A 17891-nucleotide genomic window follows, 5' to 3' on the forward strand; every position below is an offset into this window, starting at 1 on the left:
TAAAAAGGAGTTTTATGTACTAGAAAATGCATTATACTGAATAAGAAAAAAAATCCTGTTACACTGGGAAGAGAAAATATACTTTGAAACAACAGAATAAAAGAAGAGGAAGTTAATTCTAAATACATTGTATAAATCGTGTTCTCAAACTATGAAGGACCAATTTTTGTTTTGGTTTTTAAAGTCCTATTTGTCACAGACCAATGCTTTACAATAAATGTATTACTAGAAAATAGGATGAAAAGCACCAGGAATGATCTATACCCCATTTCATAAGACAAGTCCACTAATCACATGCTTGGATATCACAGGACTGTGAAACTGAGATGAGCTTCTCAACACATTCAATTTCCATAATTAAGCTGTTGCAGAATTGTAATAACATTCAGCAAACTAGCACCAGTTTGTGAACTACATTTTGAGTAGCAGTAGTATTGACTATGGGAAGAGGAATGGGTCAGGGCAGTATCTCATGCCTGCAATGCCAGCACTTTGGGAGGCCAAGATGGGTGGGTCACTTGTGCTCAAGCGTTCGAGTCCATCTCTACAAAAGATACAAAAAATCAGCCAGGTGTTGTAGTGCACACCCGTGGTCCCAGTTACTCAGAGGTTGAGGTAGGAGACTCGTTGGAGCTTGGGAGGCAGAGGTTGCAGTGAGCCAAGATTGTAACTGCATTCCAACCTGGGTGACAGAGTGAGACTTTGTCTTAAAAAAAAAAAAAAAAGGGAATGATACAGAGTTTCAGTGTGTACACTGAACAGCCTTGACAGTGGTGCTGGAGGTTTATGATTTGCCAGTAAAACAGGATTTTGAAAAGTAGAGTGATACAATCAGAGAAGTGGCATCTCCACTTCTGAAATCTGCATTAAAATCTGGTTACCAAATCCATGAAGTGTCTCTCCAGTATCTCTCACAAACACTAGTTATTTTATATTTACCTTGCTATTAAACCAAATTTTTAAGGTTGACGCCTAATATCTTTATTTGTTTTTTTTTTTTTTTTTTTTTTTTTTTGAGATGGAGTCTTGCTCTGTCACCAGGCTGGAGTGCAGTGGCGCAATCTTGGCTCACTGCAACTTCCACCTCCTGGGTTCAAGCGATTCTTCCGCCTCAGCCTCCCAAGTAGCTGGGGCCACAGGTGTGTGCCACCAAGCCCGGCTAATTTTTTTGTCTTTTTAGTAGAGATGGGGTTTCACCGTGTTGGCCAGGATGGTCTCAATCTCTTGACCTCATGATCCACCCGCCTTGGCCTCCCAAAGTGCTGGGATTACAGGCGTAAGCCATGGCGCCCAGCCAGTATCTGTATTTCTAAAAGCTTGTAGGACCACTGCCTTCTACTTACCGGCATTCATGTCTGTGCTCTTATCCTAACTGCTTTTCATGTCTTTTTTTTTTTTTTTTTTAATCATATCAGACGGGTAATGTGCCAACGTTATAAAAAGGTTCATGGGAGGTACATCTCATATATGAGTGTGAAAACCCAATCATCACGCTTATGAACTATAAAAAGCTCCCTTCTTTTACTTCTATCTATTGAAATTCTAATCATGATCTTCCAAGGCACAGGTCAACTGTCCCTGCCCCATGGAGCTTTCTCTAAGCTACTCATTTAGATATGATTCTTCTCTCTTCTATACTCATGTTTCATATTTGACATATGATTCTCTTTTTCTATACTATTAACTCCTTTACTCCTTTGCAGTTACCCAAAATTTAACAATGCACTATAGCTGTTTACTCAAATGGTTCTCAAACTATCTCTGAAGATCAGACCAGACAGATCAGATCCAACATTTTCAGATTTCAAGGAACAAGATATAATAAGCAAGACTGGGTAATTATTTGTATTAAACATATTTTATAAGGAATGGCATATTTACAATAACTGGCTTAGCCCTAAGAACAATTGGTGGAAAAGGGAAGATGACTGGGAACCTTGAAGCTACCAACTTAAAAGAATTCATATAAAAATAACAAATTTTTGGTAACACAAACACACCCCCCCTTATCCTAGTTATTCTATTTTAGGTTTGGGTGGAGAAGGAAAGAATAATCGTTACTAGGTGACTTCCTTGAATTTTTTAAAATAAATATCACCAAGGAATTTTACTTCCTTTCATTCATTTATTCTCCTTTGTCTTCTAACACGTAGCTTAAATAATTTTCAAATTTACCCATTTCTTTTTCTTTCTTTCTTTTTTTTTTTTTGAGACAGTCTCACTCTTTCGCCCAGGCTGGAGTGCAGTGGCATGATCTTGGCTCACTGCAACCTCTGCCTCCTGGGTTCAAGCCATTCTCCTGCCTCAGCCTCCTGAGTAGCTGGGACTACAGGCACGCGCCACCACACCTGGCTATTTTTTTGTATTTTTAGTAGTGGCAGGGTTGCATCATATTGGTCAGGCTGGTCTCAAACTCCTGACCTCATGATCCGCCTGCCTCAGCCTCACAAAGTGCTGGAATTACAGGCGTGAGCTCCTGTGCCCCAGCCTTTTTTTTTTTTGAGACAGGGTCTTGCTGCAGCCTCAACTTCCTGGGTTCATTATTCTCCTGCTTCAGTCTCCCAAGTAGCAGGGACAACAGGTACCATGCCACCACACCCAGCTAATTTAAAAAAATGTTGTGGAGATGGGGGTCTCACCATGTTGCACAGTCTGGTCTCAAACTCCTGGGCTCAAACAATCCTCCCGCCTTGGCATCCCAAAATGCTGGGATTATAAGTGTGAGCCACCATACCCAGACCCTAATTTACCCATTTCTAATAGACTAAAGACTGAGACAGAAGTACAGAATCTAGACCACATAAAGATCATTCAGGGATTTCTACTCAGTTATTTATTTGTTTGTTTGACGCAGTTTACACTGTGACCCAGGCTGGAGTACAATGGCACAATCTCAGTCCACTGCAACCTCTGCCTCCCAGGTTCAAGCGATTCTCCTGCTCAGCCTCCTGAGTATCTAGGATTATAATCTCGGTTCACTGCAACCTCTGCCTCCCAGATTCAAGCAATTATCCTGCCTCAGCCTCCCAAGTAGCTGGGATTACAGGCGCCCATCACCATGCCCAGCTAATTTTTTGTATTTTTAGTAGAGGCGGGGTTTTATCATGTTGGCCTGTGTTACCCAGGCTGGTCTTGAGCTCCTGACCTCCCAAAGTGCTGGGATTACAGGCATGAGCCACCATGCCCAGCCCTCAGTTTACTTTAAAAAAAAATTTTTTTTTCTGTACTTTTTAAGAACAAATTCTATTACATAACTTTGAGCAAGTCACAACATCCCTGATTAAATTTTACTTCCTTTAGGGTTCCGATGAAAATTCAAATAATGTTTTAACTTTTTTTATAAACTGTGGCTCAAATTAATGTTTTCACTTGTATTTGAGGTTTTATTAATTTAATATACAGGTAAACCAAAGATCAAAAGTTTTAAATAAATAATATAGCTGAAGCCAGGCACAGTGGCTCATGCCTGTAATCCCAGTGCTTTAGGAGGCTAAAACAAGAGGATCACTTGAGGCCAGGAGTACAAGACCAGCCTGGGCAACACAATGAGGCTGCCCAATCCATAAATTCTTTGCTCAGTTAAACTCTGTTAAATGTAATTTGTCTAAAGTTTTTAACAGGGAAGAACATCTAATAATCTCTGCCACAATGTCATTAATATTTTTCACTTAATGTCCTGTTTTATATTTTGTTTGTTTTTCTATATTACATAGTATGGACCTTAATTTCTGAACCAAATTTCTTTGCACTAGTACTTAAGACAACCCAAGGAATGCTGACTTTACATGTCTTTTCTACCACTGTCAGTTGCTTGCTCACAAGTTGCTCACAAACAGCAATTTTGCTCCCCTCAAACATAGTATATTCATTATGAACTAAATAATATTTGCTGAGCACTGATTATATTCCAGGCACTATGCTAAGTCTAGGAATATGAACATGAAGACACATACATCTGCCCTTAGGAAGGCATACAAATAAATAAATATGTTGTGATAAAAAAAATCGAATTACTAGAGGGAAAGAAGCATAGTATACAAAAAAGCTCCTATATCTACATGATAGGGACATAGAGAAGACTTCATATAGGCTAGCTGTAGATTTTGCCCTGAGATTTGAAAGAAGAGTGGAAGCTTTCAAATATAAGGGTGATAAGAAGACAGTCTGGTATTATAAATATCATCAGCTATGGCACAGGCATCACAGGCTGTACATGCAAAGGATCTAGAATGTACCCTCCTTGTAAGAATCTAATGCCTGACTGGTGGCTCAGGCCTGTAATCCCAGCACTTTGGGAAGTGGGCAGAACACTTGATGTCAGGAGTTCAAGACCACCCTGGCCAACATGAAATCCCATTTCTACTAAAAATACAAAAATAGTCAGGGGTGGTGGCACTCACCTGTAGTCTCAGCTACTAGTGAGGCTAAGGTAGGAGAATCACTTGAACCCATAAGGTGGAAGTTGCAGTGAGCCAAGATTGTGCCACTACACTGCATCCTGGGTGACAGAGCAAGACCCTGTCTCACAAAAAAAAAAAAAAAATCTAATGCCTAATGATGATCTGAGGTGGAACAGTTTCATCTCAAAACCATTCCTCACCCCCACTGTTCGCGGAAAAACTGTCTTCTATGAAACTGGTCCCTGGTTCCAAAAAGGTTGGGGACCACTAATATAAAGAGTTAGGAGAAAAGAGAGCTGGAGGGCAGAATGTTAGAAAATAGCAACATTAAAGGTAGGATTTGGTTACATATAAAAGTCTGGTCAAACACAAAACACCAGGGCTATCACAGGAACATGAGGGAAGCCACAAATTCCATTTCACAGCAGCTCTAAGCCCATGAAGTAGTCACCATGAGGAAAGCTCACCTTCCTAAGCTGAAAAAAATTTACAGACAAGAAGTTAGAATTGGCCGGGCAGAATGGCTCACGCCTGTAATCCTAGCATTTTGGGAGGCTGAGGCAGCAGATCACTTGAAGCCAGGCGTTCAAGACCAGCCTAGCCAACATGGTAAAACCCCATCTCTACTAAAAATACAAAAATTTGCCAGGCATGGTGGCACAAGCCTGTGGTCCCAGCTACTCTGGAGACTGGGACACAAGAATCACTTGAACCCAGGAGGCACAGGTTGCAGTGAGCAGAGATCTCACTAGCCTGGGTGACAGAGTGAGACTCCATCTCAAAAAATAAGATTACAGAGGGCATGGTGGCTCACCCCTGTAATCAAAAAAAGAAGTTAGAATTAAAGTTAAACTGTGGCAGACATATCCAAAGAATACGTGGGGATGGCAACTAGTAGGCAACAACGATATTGGGATGGTGGTAACATGAGGAAATAGTACTGCCATGTTAGAAACCTTGGAGCAAGTCAAGTGCGGTAGGCTCACACCTGTAATCCCAGCACTATGGGAGACTGAGGTGGACAGATCACTTGAGGTTAGGAGTTCAAAACCAGCCTGCCCAACAAGGTGAAATCCCATCTCTACTAAAAGTACAAAAATCAGCCAGGCATGGTGGTGGGCACCTGTAATCCCAGCTACTCAGGAGGCTGAGGCAGGAGAATTGCTTGAACCTGGGAGGCAGAGGTTGCAGTGAGCCTAGATTGTGCCACTGTAATGCAGCTTAGGCAACAAGAGCGAGACTCCATCTCAAAAAAAAAAAAAGAAACCTTGGAATAAGTATAAATAATGGTTGTTCAGCAGAGAAATTCAAGTCCCCTCTGCAAAGGGCCAATTTCATTACGATGTAAAAATCAGGTAATGTATATTTTCATATTAAACTTTTTGTTAAATAAACTTTTGTAACAGAAGTCTGCAAAAGAGTAATTGCTTAAATCAAATAGTAGTGTGATTATTTAAATTAAGTATATCAAACATAGTGCACATGAGAAGTTAAAAGAGCAATTTCATTACCTATTAAAAGTCCTTAAGATAGTAGCAAGGGATAACGCAGTCTTAAGATGATAAGCCAGGTATCAAAGTCCTTGATAAACTTAATGAAGTGCCCAGGAGGTTAAGAAATAAGAGCAGTGACAAAGTTTGAAAGATGGTGTGATTGAGCAGCATGCAGCCCAAAGCAAGATGAATTTTCAGATGGGTCCTGAAGTATAATAGCAGCAACACAGTCATAATATAGCAATATAACAATAGTAGGAATGCTGACTTCTTCAGGCCTGGGAGAATCATCACTTATTAGAGCAGGGATACAAGGGGATCTGTGTCTTCAGAGAAGAATTCAAATTCAGATAAGGCCAGATGCAATATATGTCTTTTGCCTTAACGTGCATAAGTATTTACATTAAAAAGGTTTGCATTTGGCCAGGCACGGTGACTTACACCTGTAATCCCAGAACTTTGAGAGGCCGAGGTGGGTAGATCACCTGAGGTCAGGAGGGCGAGACCAGCTTGGCCAACATGGTGAAACCCTGCCTCTACTAAAAATACAAAAATTAGCAGGGCATGGTGGCACACGCCTGTAATCCCAGGTACTCGGGAGGCTGAGGCAGAAGAATCACTTGAACCTGGGAGGCGGAGGTTGCAGTGAGCCGAGGTTGCCATTTCACTCCAGCCTGGGCAACAAGAGAGAAACTCCATCTCAAAAAAAAAAAAAAAAAAAAAAAAGGTATACATCTGCAACAGTGTCACTGAAAAATCACTTCTATAATAAACATCTCGAAGAATGTTATTATGCTGTTTTGTTTCTTATATAATTCAACTATTTCAACACTTAGCTGAAAAGGTAGGCTAGGAAGAGAAAACAAAACAAAAGAAAAAAGAATAAAATAAATAAATAAATAAAAAGAAAACCAAACAAAAGGAAAAAAAAGGTAGGCTAGGATCAGACAACAGTTTGTCTTAAACACTGGCCAAGAATTTTCTTCAGTATCACATAGGCAAAAGGAAGCCATGGGGCGTTTTAGAGCAGTTAGTGACATGATTTTTCTTTATAGAGTCTCACTCTGTCACCCAGACCGAAGTGCAGTGGTGTAGTGATTTCAGCTTACTGCAACCACTGCCTCCTGCATTCAAGTGATTCTCCTGCCTCTGCTTCCCAGATAGCTGGGATTACAAGCACCCACCCATAAACATTAACACTGTTTATGTTATTAATCTGCAAAGTAAATCAATTCTTCATAAATAAAGTAGTTCAATGAGGTCAAATTCATTTTTCAAATCAGGCAGATTAAAATGAATATAAATGAAATTGTATACAAATTAAAGAATGTAAAAGCATCTAATGTCATGTATACAGAATTACTTACTAACACTCTATATCAAACTCTTCAAAAATAATCAAGTTTGGCTGGGCACGGTGGCTCACACCTGTAATCCCAGCACTTTGGGAGGTCAAGGCAGTTGGATAACTTCATCCCAGCAGTTCAATACCAGCCGTGGCAACACAGGGAAATCCTGATCTCTCTATAAATTTATTGTATATATAAACACACACAGTTAGCTTATTTTGAGTTTCTTTTTGGCTTTTTTTAAGCTTATTTTTATAGACAGGTTATAGTTCACACATTCTCAGATTCTGAATCAAATTTGTTAATCCATACTATTTTTAAGTCATTTAAGAAACATATAATTTGTCTTTATATATCATTTATACCTACTGAATACTTTCTGAGTAAAATATCTTCACTCAGATATTACAAAGATATCAGATATTACTCAGATAAATACACTCAGATTAGAGAAAGACAAACATTTTTCACTGATCAATTTATAACAAATTCCTTCTCTAAATATAAAAAAGTGAAAAATGTAGACAAAGATGCTTCGTATAAAGCCAATTTTCAGTCTCATTCATTTAAGAGAACCTCTTATAATCAGCAACTGATGTCCAGTGTCTCGAAAACTGTTGCTTCTTATGTGTGTGTTCTTTTAATTGTTTCAACACATATGGACATCAGGTAAGGAGAGCAATTCCTAAAAGATGGCAAACAAACAAGGTGTGTCCTATGACCACTCCAGCTTACTGCCTTAGAGCTTCTAAGTCAAGGCAAGAAGAAAGCAAATCCAGGTGGACCCCGCAAACTCGATGAATTAAGAAATAATACTTCTTAACAATCTAATATTAATATTTCCTAAGACAGCAGTAAATGGAGTTCTAAATGTAAGGGAAAGAAGAAAGAAGTAAAAAATAAGGACCAAAATTTTTCCAAATTTGATGAAAACTATAAACCTTAAGTCTGAGAGAATAAAGGACTGAAAAAAAAAGAAAAAAGAAAACTATAAACCCACAAATGTAAAAAGCTCAATGAACCTTAAGCCAAGAAATATGAAGAAAACTAACCAAGGCACATGGTAATCAAATTCTTCAACAGCAGTGATGAAGAGGTCTTAAAATCACCCAGAGAAGAAAATGACATCTTCCATAAAAATAAAAAGATATAACGAACAAAAAAAAAAAAAAGAAAAGAAAAAGATATAGACAACAGCAGACTTCTTATCAGAAACAATACAAACAAGAAGACAGCAAAGTAAAATATTTAAAGAACAAAAAAAAAAAAAAGACAAGCCATCAACCTGGATTCTAAACAGAACAAAAGTATCTTTCAAAAAAAGAGGGCAAAGTAAAGACTTTTTCAGACAAACAAAAGCATGAAGAATCCATCACATTCAGAGGAGGAGGAATAAAGAAAGGTTGGTTGATGAATATAAACATACAGTTAGAAGGAATAAATTCTGTCATTTGATAACATGGTAGGATGACTACAGTAAACAACATATTGCATATCTCAATATAGGAGAGGCTGGGCACAGCGGCTCACATCTGTAATCCCCGCGCTTTGGGAGGCTGAGGAGGGCGGATCACCTGAGGTCGGGAGTTTGAGACCAGCGTGACCAATGTGGAGAAACCCTGGATCTACTAAAAATACAAAATTAGCTGGGTGTGGTGAGGCATGCCTGTAATCCCAGCTACTCGGGAGGCTGAGGCAGGAGAACAGCTTGAACCCAGGAGGGAGAGGTTGCCGTGAGCCAAGATCATGCTACTGCACTCCAGCCTGGGCAACAAGAGTGGAATGCTATCTCAAAAATAAATAAATAAATAAAAATAGCGAGAAGATATATATATATATATTTTTTTTTTTTTTTGAGACAGGGTCTTGCTCTGTTGTCCAAACTAGAGTGTACTGACATGATCACAGCTCACTGCAGTCTCAACTTCCTGGGCTCAATGATGGTCCTACCTCAGCCTCTCAAGCAGGTGGATCACACGTGGCTGCCACCACATCCACCTAATTTTTGTACTTTTTGTGGAGGTGGGGTTTCACCTTGTTACCCAGGATGGTCTTGAACTCCTGGGCTCAAGTGATCGACCAGCCTCAGCCTCCCAAAGTGATGGGACTACAGGTGTGAGCCACTATGCTCGGCTTTTTTTTTTTTTCTGAAGAGTCTTGGACTGTTGAAGGCTAGTGTGCAGGGGCAGGGGCATGAACACAGCTCCTGTTTGCAGGCAGCACCAATCTCCTGGGCTCAAGCAATCCTACCACCTCAGCTTCCTGAATAACTGAGACCACAGGTGCATGCCACAACACCTGGCTAATTTTTAAATTTTTCTGTAGAGACAGGGTCCTGCATTGCTGCCCAGGCTGGTCTCAAACTCCTGGGCTCAAGCAATTCTCCTGTCTTGATATCCAGAAGTGCTGGGATTCCAGGCGTGACCCACTATGTCCAGCATGTAAGACAAAACTTGAAATGTTCCCAGCACAAAGAAATAACAAATGTTCAAGGTGATAAATATCCTAAATACCTTGATTTGATCATGATGTATTGTACGCATATATCAAAATGTCATATGTATCCCATCAATATGTACAAATTATTACGTACTAAAAAAATTTTTTAAAGAATCTATTACCAGCAGATCATTACCACAAAAAAAATGTTAAAGACAGTCCTTCATGTAGAAACAAAATTATACTGGATAGAAATATTGGCTGGGAGTAGCGGCTCACGCCTATGATCCCAGCACTTTGGGAGGCCTAGGCAAATATTACTCAGGGCCAGGAGTTCAAAACCAGTCTGGCCAATATGGTGAAACCCCATCTCAACTAAAAATACAACAACAACAAAGAATTAACCAGGCATGGTGGTACATGCCTGTAATCCCAGCTATTTGGGAGGCTGAGGCACAAGAATTGCTTGAACCCAGGAGATGGAGGTAGTAAGCCCAGATGGCACCACTGCACTCAGCCTGGGCAACACAGCAAGACTGTCTCAAAAAAAAAAAAAAGAAAAAAAGTGTCTACACAAAGAAATGAAGAGCCCTGGAAATGGCACTACATGGGTAAATATATGAGACTTATTTATTATTTAAAAACCTTTAAAAGGTCACTGCTTGTTTAAACAAAGTAATATAGTGTAGGGTTAATAATAACATGATAAGTAAAATGTATCACAACAAAAGCACAAAGGTTGGGTGGAAAAATGGAAGTAGATTCTATAAGGTTCTTATTCTACATGGGAAGTGGTATAATATCACTTAAAAGTGTGTACTCTGGCAACTTAAAGATGTATACTATAAATCATATAAAGAAATCACTAAAATAATAAATGAAAGGAAAAGAATCATAAAATTTACTCAACTAATTCAAAAGAAGGGAGGAAAAAAGGGAACTAAGGGACAGGTCAAACTGAAAACAAATAGCAACATGACAAACTCAAATTTAACCATATCGATAATCACGTTAAATGTAACTTATCCATACATCTCAATTAAAAGGCATAGATAATTAGATCGGATAAAAAAGACCCAACCACATGCTGCCAACAATAAACTCACTTTAAATACAAAAAAATGAAATATATATATCCTGCTAACACTAATCAAATGCAAGTGGACATGGTCATATTAATATCAAAGTAGATTCCTAAGCAGACTATTTCCAGGGAGAAAGAGATCATTTCAAAATGATAAAGAAGTCAATTCATCAAAAAGAAATAATCCTAAAGGTTTAGTCAGCTAATGACAGAACTTCAAAATACATGAAGCAAATACTGATAGAAGTTTAAAAGAAAATAGACAAAACCCACAATTACAGTCAGAAACTTCAGCACTCTTCTCTCAATACTTGATGAAAACAACTAGACAGAAATTCAGTAAGGACAGAGAAGATTTGAACATTAACAAGCAACTTGTGCTAACTGACATTTTTAGAACACTTAACCCACCAAGAGCAGAATATATATGCCTTTCAAGTGCATACAAAAATTTATCAAGTCAAAACACCTCTGGACCATCAAACAATTTCATTAACTTTTAAATAATTCAGGTAATAAAAAATATGTTTTCTAACTACAATGGAATTGACTTAGAAATGAATAACCAAAAGGTATCTGAATAATTTACAAATATTTTAAGCTAAAGAAAATACCTGTAGGCTGGGCGATCCCAGCACTTTAGGAGGCTAAGGTGGGCAGATCACAAGATCAGGAGTTCAAGCCCAGCCTGGCCAACATAATGAAACCCTGCCTCTACTAAAAATACAAAAAATTAGCCAGGCATGGGCACCCCTGATCCCAGCTATTTAGGAGGCTGAAGCAGAAGAACAGGTTGAACCTGGGAGGCCAAGGTTGCAGTGAGTTGAGATCACACCACTTAACTCAAGCCCAGGCGACACTGTGAGACTTGGTCTCAAAAAACAAACAAACAAACAAACAAAAAACCAGACTTGTAAATAACCCATGGATCAAAGAAAGTATTTTGGAACTAAATGAAAATGAAAATACAAAATATCATAAGTTGTAAGATGCTACTTAGGGGAAAATTTTTATCACCAAATGCCTCTAGTAGAAAGAAGAATGATTTCAAATCAAATACCCTTTATGAAACTACAAAATGAACAAATTAAACTAAACTAAATAGAAGAAAATAACAAAGACTGCCAAGCACAGTAACTCACGCCTGTAATTCCAGCACTTTGGGAGGCAAAGGCAGGCGGAACACCGGAGGTCAGGAATTCGAGACCAGCCTGGCCAATATGGTGAAACCGCATCTCTACGAAAAATAGAAAAATTAGCCAGGCAGATGGCACACAACTGTAGTCCCAGCTACTCGGGAGGCTGAGGCAGAATTGCTTGAACCCAGGGGAGGCTAAGGTTGCAGTGAGCCGAGATCATGCCACTCCAGTCTAGGTGACAGAGCTAGACTCTGTCTCAAGCAAAAAAAAAAACTAACAGAACTGAGTCAGTTCAGCAGGTTTGTAGGACATAAGTGCAATATAAAAAACATCAATGTTTCCCAATATGAAATCCAATAAGAAATAGATATAAAGGTAACATTTACAAGAGATCAGAGTAGAAAGTATTTAGGGATAAGTCTGACAAGAGATGTGTAAGACCAGCACACTGAACTACAAAACGCTGCTGAAATTAAAGAAGTCCTAAATAGGTAGAGAAACACCTTGTTCATGAATCAGCATATTCAATATTGTCAATTTTCCCAAACTGATCTATAGATTTAATATAATCCCTATCAAAATCCCAACAGGTTTTTTGGTGGTGGCAGTAGTTTTTTTCTTTTTTCTTTTTAATAAATTGACCACTTTAAAAAAATAAAAATAAAAAAAGAGTCTCACTGTGTCACCCAGGCTGGAATGCAGTGGTGCGATCACGGCTCACTGCAGCCTCGACCTCCCAGGCCTAGGTGATCCCCTCACCTTAACCTCTCAGGTGGCTGGGGTCACAGGCACACACTACCAAGCCCAGCTATTATTTATTTATGTTTTGTAGATATGGGGTTTAACCATGTTGTCCAAGCTGGTCTCAAATTCCTGGGCTCAAGCAATCTGCCCACCTCAGCCACCCGAAGTGCTGGGATTACAGGTGTGAGCCACCACGCCAAGCCCAACTAATCTTAAAACTCATATGGAAATGTAAAGGACCTGGCACGAGGTGGGTGGAGGGAACACACATTGAAAAGGAAGAACAGAGTAGCAGGGACAACACTACTTGATTTCAAGATTTATTATAAAGTTACAGTAACCAAACCCTTTGGTATTGGCACCAACAATGATAAATAGATCACTGGAACAAAACAGAGTCCAGAAATAGGCCCACACATATTTCTGGACAACTAAGTCTTGGCAAAAGTACAAAGGCAATTCGGTAGAGAAAAGATAGTCTTTTTGAACAAACAGGGCTGGAACAACTGGACATCCACATACAAAAACATAAACTTCAAACCACCTCATACCACATTTATAACTCAAGATGAATCACAGAGGTAAACAGATCCTAAAACTGTAAAACTTCTAGAAAAAAAGCATAAGAAAATCTTTTTAAGAGCCAAGATGGCCAAGAGAAGCCAGCACCTGAACGCAGCTCCCAGTGAATGAGACTCAGAGGGCCAGAGAACTTTACGATTCCAAACCAGGTTCATTTCTGTGGGACAGATAGGGTTCTGAATATAGGCCCAAGGAAGGAGGCGCAGGGCAAGAGACGCCCAGGGGGGCAAATCGAGACGTGGGGGGTGGGGGGGGCAGGAGGAGGGCCTCCCCACCTGAAACGTGTAGCTGGCTCAGAGGGTAGGGGGACTTAACCCCCTCCGTGCTGCTAATCGAATTCTGTGCTTACCCCATCCCTCCTGCAACCCATGGTCCACCAGAGCCCTGCCAGACGGTGGGACACAGTGGATAGTAGAGGCAAATCTGTGCAGTGGCTACCACTGTGCACAGCAAGTTGTTACAGGGACCTGGGAGAGAGTTTAGACTAACGCCAGCGGGACTGACCGTCCCACAGAGGGAGGCAGAGTTGAAAACAGGGAAACAGACCGTAAGGCCCAGCAGGCCCCATCTCCACAGAACTCAAACTGAAGCCCTCACTAGAAAGGTTGGCAGTAAATACACTAGCTTGACTCCAACCAGGAAGATCCAGCTGGGGTAGGAGAGACACCATCGGTAAGGCAGGGCCAATCTCACGTGCAAACGAACTACAGGGAAGGACCACCCACCCAGCAACCTGACTGAATCCTAGAGCGCCCAGCAACGCCCTCTATAGGCCAGAAAAGATACAGCTCCAACCTCAACAGAAAAAAACCAACAGACGCGTGAAATTACCAACTTCAAAGATTAAAGGGAGATAAATCCACGAAGATGGGAAAAATACAGCGCAAAATAGATGAAACCATCAAAGAACAGAACATATCTTCTCCTCCTAGAGATCACAACTCCTCACCATCAAGGGAACAAAAAAAAGACAGAATTAATCTGACGAATTGACCAAAGCAGACTTCAGCAGGTGAGTAATAAACTTCTCTGACTTAAAAGACCATGTTCTGGGCCAGGCACGGTGGCTCAAGCCTGTAATCCCAGCACTTTGGGAGGCCGAGGCGAGTGGATCACGAGGTCAAGAGATCAAGACCATCCTGGTCAACATGCTGAAACCCCGTCTCTACTAAAAATACAAAAAAAAAAATTAGCTGGGCATGGTGGCACGTGCCTGTAATCCCAGCTACTCAGGAGGCTGAGGCAGGAGAATTGCCTGAACCCAGGAGGCGGAAGTTGCAGTGAGCCGAGATCGCGCCATTGCACTCCAGCCTGGGTAACAAGAGCGAAACTCTGTCTCAAAAAAAAAAAAAAGACCATGTTCTAACCCAATGCAAAGAAACTAAGAACCCTGAAAGATGGTTAGATAAAATGCTAACTAGAATAACCAGCTTAGAGAAGAACATAAATGACTTGATGAAGCTGAAAAAAAACAGCACGAGAACTTCGCGAGGCATACACAAGTTTCAAACAATCAAATCGATCAAGCAGAAAAAAGGATATCAGAGATAGAAGATCAAATCAATGAAATAAAATGAGAAGGCAAGATTAGAGAAAAAAGAGTGAGCTGGGAACAGTGGCTCAGGCCGTTAATCCTAACACTTTGGGAGGCCAAGGTGGGTGGATCACCTGAGGTCATGAGTTCAAGACCAGCCTGGGCATCATGGCGAAACCCCATCTTTATTTAAAAAAAAAAAAGAGTGAAAAAAAATGAGCAAAGCCTCCAAGAACTATGCGATTACGTGAAAAGACCTAATCTACGCTTGATCGGCATACCTAAACGGAGAGAATAAATCCAGGTTGGAAAATACTCTTCAAGATATCATCCAACAGAACTTTCCCAACCTAACAAGGCAGGCCAACATTCAAATCCAGGAAATACAGACAACACCAGAAAGAAATTCCTCAAGAAGAGCAACCCCAAGGCACATAGTTGTCAGATTCCCCAGGGTTGAAATGAAGGAAAAACTCCTAAGGGTTGCCAGAGAGAAAGGTCAAGTCAACCACAAAAGAAAGACCATCAGAATCACAGCAGATCTCTCAGCAGAAACCCTACAAGCTAGAAGGGAGTAGGGGCCAATATTCAACATCCTTAAAGAAAAAAACTTTCAACCCGGAATTTCATATCAAGCCAAACTAAGCTTCATAAGTGAAGAAGAAACAAAATCCTTTATGGACAAGCAATTGCTGAGAGATTTCATTGCTACAGGACCTGCCTTATAAGAGCTACTGAAGGAAGTACTAAACAGGGAAAGGAACAACCAGTACCAGCCACCGCAAAAATGTACCAGACGGTAAAGAACAACAATTCAATGAAGAAGCCACGTCAACTAATGGGCAAAACAACCAGCCAGTAATAAAATGGCAGGATTAAATTCAAACATAACAATATTAACATTGAATGTAAATGGCCTAAACGCCCCAATGAAAAGACACAGGCCGGCAAACTGGATAAAAAGTCAAGACCCATCAGTGTGCTGTATTCAGGAGATCCATCTCACATGCAAAGACTCACATAGACTCAAAATAAAGGGATGGAAGAAGATTTACCAAGCAAATGGAAAGCAAGAAAAAGCAGGGGTAGCAATCCTAGTCTCTGATAAAAAGGACTTTAAACCAACAAAGACCAAAAGAGACAAAGAAGGGCATTACATAATGGTAAAAGGATTAATGCAACAAAACGAGCTAACGATCCTAAATATACATGCACCCAATGCAGAAGCACCCAGATATATAAAGCAAGTTCTTAAAGACCTACAAAGAGACTTAGACTCACACACAATAATGGTGAGAAACTTTAACACTCCACTGACAATACTGGACAGATCAACGAGACAGAAAGTCAATAAGGATATCCAGGACCTGAATGCAGATTTGGACTAAGCGGACCTAATAGACATTTACAGGACACTCCACCGCAAATCCACGGAATACACATTCCTCTCAGCACCACATTGCACTGACTCCAAAACTGACCACATAATTGGAAGTAAATCACTCCTCAGCAAATGCAAAATAATGGAAATCATAACAGTCTCTCTCAGACCACAGCACTACCAAATTAGAATTCAGGATTGCCAAGCATGGTGGCTCAGGCCTGTAATCCCAGCACTTTGGGAGGCTGAGGAGGGCAGATCTCAAGGTCAAGAGATCGAGACCATCCTGACCAACATGGTGAAACCCTGTCTCTACTGAAAATACAAAAATTAGCTGGGCATGGTGGTGCGCACCTGTAGTCCCAGCTACTTGGGAGGCTGAGGCAGGAGAATTGCTTGAACCCGGGAGGCAGAGGATGCAGTGAGCTGAGAGCACCACTGTACTCTAGCCTGGTGCCTGGAGACAAAGTGAGACTCTGTCTCAAAAAAATAAAACCCTCAGGATTAAGAAAAGCACTCAAAAAAAAAAAAAGAAAAGCACTCAAAATCACACAATCACATGGAAACTGAAAAACTTGTTCCTGAATGATGAATGAATAAACAATGAATTGAAGGCAGAAATAAAAATGTTCTTTGAAACCAACAAGAATGAAGACACAATGTACCAGATCTTATGGGACACATTTAAAGCAGTGTCTAGAAGGAAATTCATAGCAATAAATGCCCACATGAGAAACAAGGAAAGATTTACAATCAACACCATATTGTCAAAATTGAAAGGAACAAGGTCAAAAAAACTCAAAAGCAAGCAGAAGACAAATAAGATCAGAGTAGAACTGAAGGAGGTAGACACACAAAAAAACCCTTCAAAAAAAATCAATAAATCCAGGAGCTGGTTTTTTGAAAAGATCAACAAAATAGACCACTAGCTAGACTAATAAAAAAGAAAACAGAGGCCGGGCGCAGTGACTCACTCCTATAATCCCAACATTTTGGGAGGCTGAGGTGGGTGGATCACGAGGTCAAGCGATCCAGACCATCCTGGTCAATACAGTGAAACCTTGTCTCTACTAAAAATACAAAAATTAGCTAGGCATGGTGGTGCGCGCCTGTAGTCCCAGCTACTCGGGAGGCTGAGGCAGGAGAATTGCTTGAACCCAGGAGGTGGAGGTTGCAGTGAGCTGAGATTGCACCATTGCACTCCAGCCTGGGTAACAAGAGTGAAACTCCAGCTCAAAAAATAAATAAATAAATAAAAAATCGAGAAAAATCGAATAGATGCAATAAAAAAAGGATTAAGGGGAGATCACTGCCAATTCCTCAGAAATACAAACTGCCACCAGAGATTACTACAAACAACTCTACGCACATAAACCAGTAAATCTGGAAGAAATGGATAAATTCCTGGACACTTGCATACTCCCAAGACTAAGCCAAGAAGAAGTTGAAATTCTGAATAGACCAATAACAAGGTCTGAAATTGAGGCAGCAATTAATAGCCTACCGACAAAAAAAAAGTCCAGGACCAGAAGGGTTCACAGCTGAATTCTACCAGACATACAAAGAGGAGCTGGTACCATTCCCATTGAAACTATTCCAAACAATACAAAACGAGGGAATCCTCTCTAACTCTTTCTATGAGATCAACATCATCCTGATACCAAAATCTGCCAGAGACACAACTAAAAAAGAAAACTATAGGCCAATATCCAGGATTAACACTGATGCAAAAATCTTCAATAAAAT

At 40.2% G+C, this 17891-nt stretch overlaps 1 protein-coding gene and 1 non-coding gene across 22 annotated transcripts in view; both read right to left on the minus strand.

Annotated features, from left to right (window-relative positions):
* RALGAPA1 (Ral GTPase activating protein catalytic subunit alpha 1) overlaps positions 1–17891 on the minus strand; it is a 289470-nt gene that overhangs the window by 262645 nt on the left and 8934 nt on the right. The gene's annotated exons all lie outside the window — the stretch shown is intronic.
* LOC118145424 (small nucleolar RNA U13) lies at positions 1410–1513 on the minus strand. Its single transcript, XR_004730539.1, has one exon. It is a non-coding gene; the product is annotated as a small nucleolar RNA U13 (small nucleolar RNA).

The sequence above is a fragment of the Callithrix jacchus genome, chromosome 8 (assembly GCF_049354715.1).
Source record: "Callithrix jacchus isolate 240 chromosome 8, calJac240_pri, whole genome shotgun sequence".
NCBI lineage: Eukaryota > Metazoa > Chordata > Mammalia > Primates > Cebidae > Callithrix > Callithrix jacchus.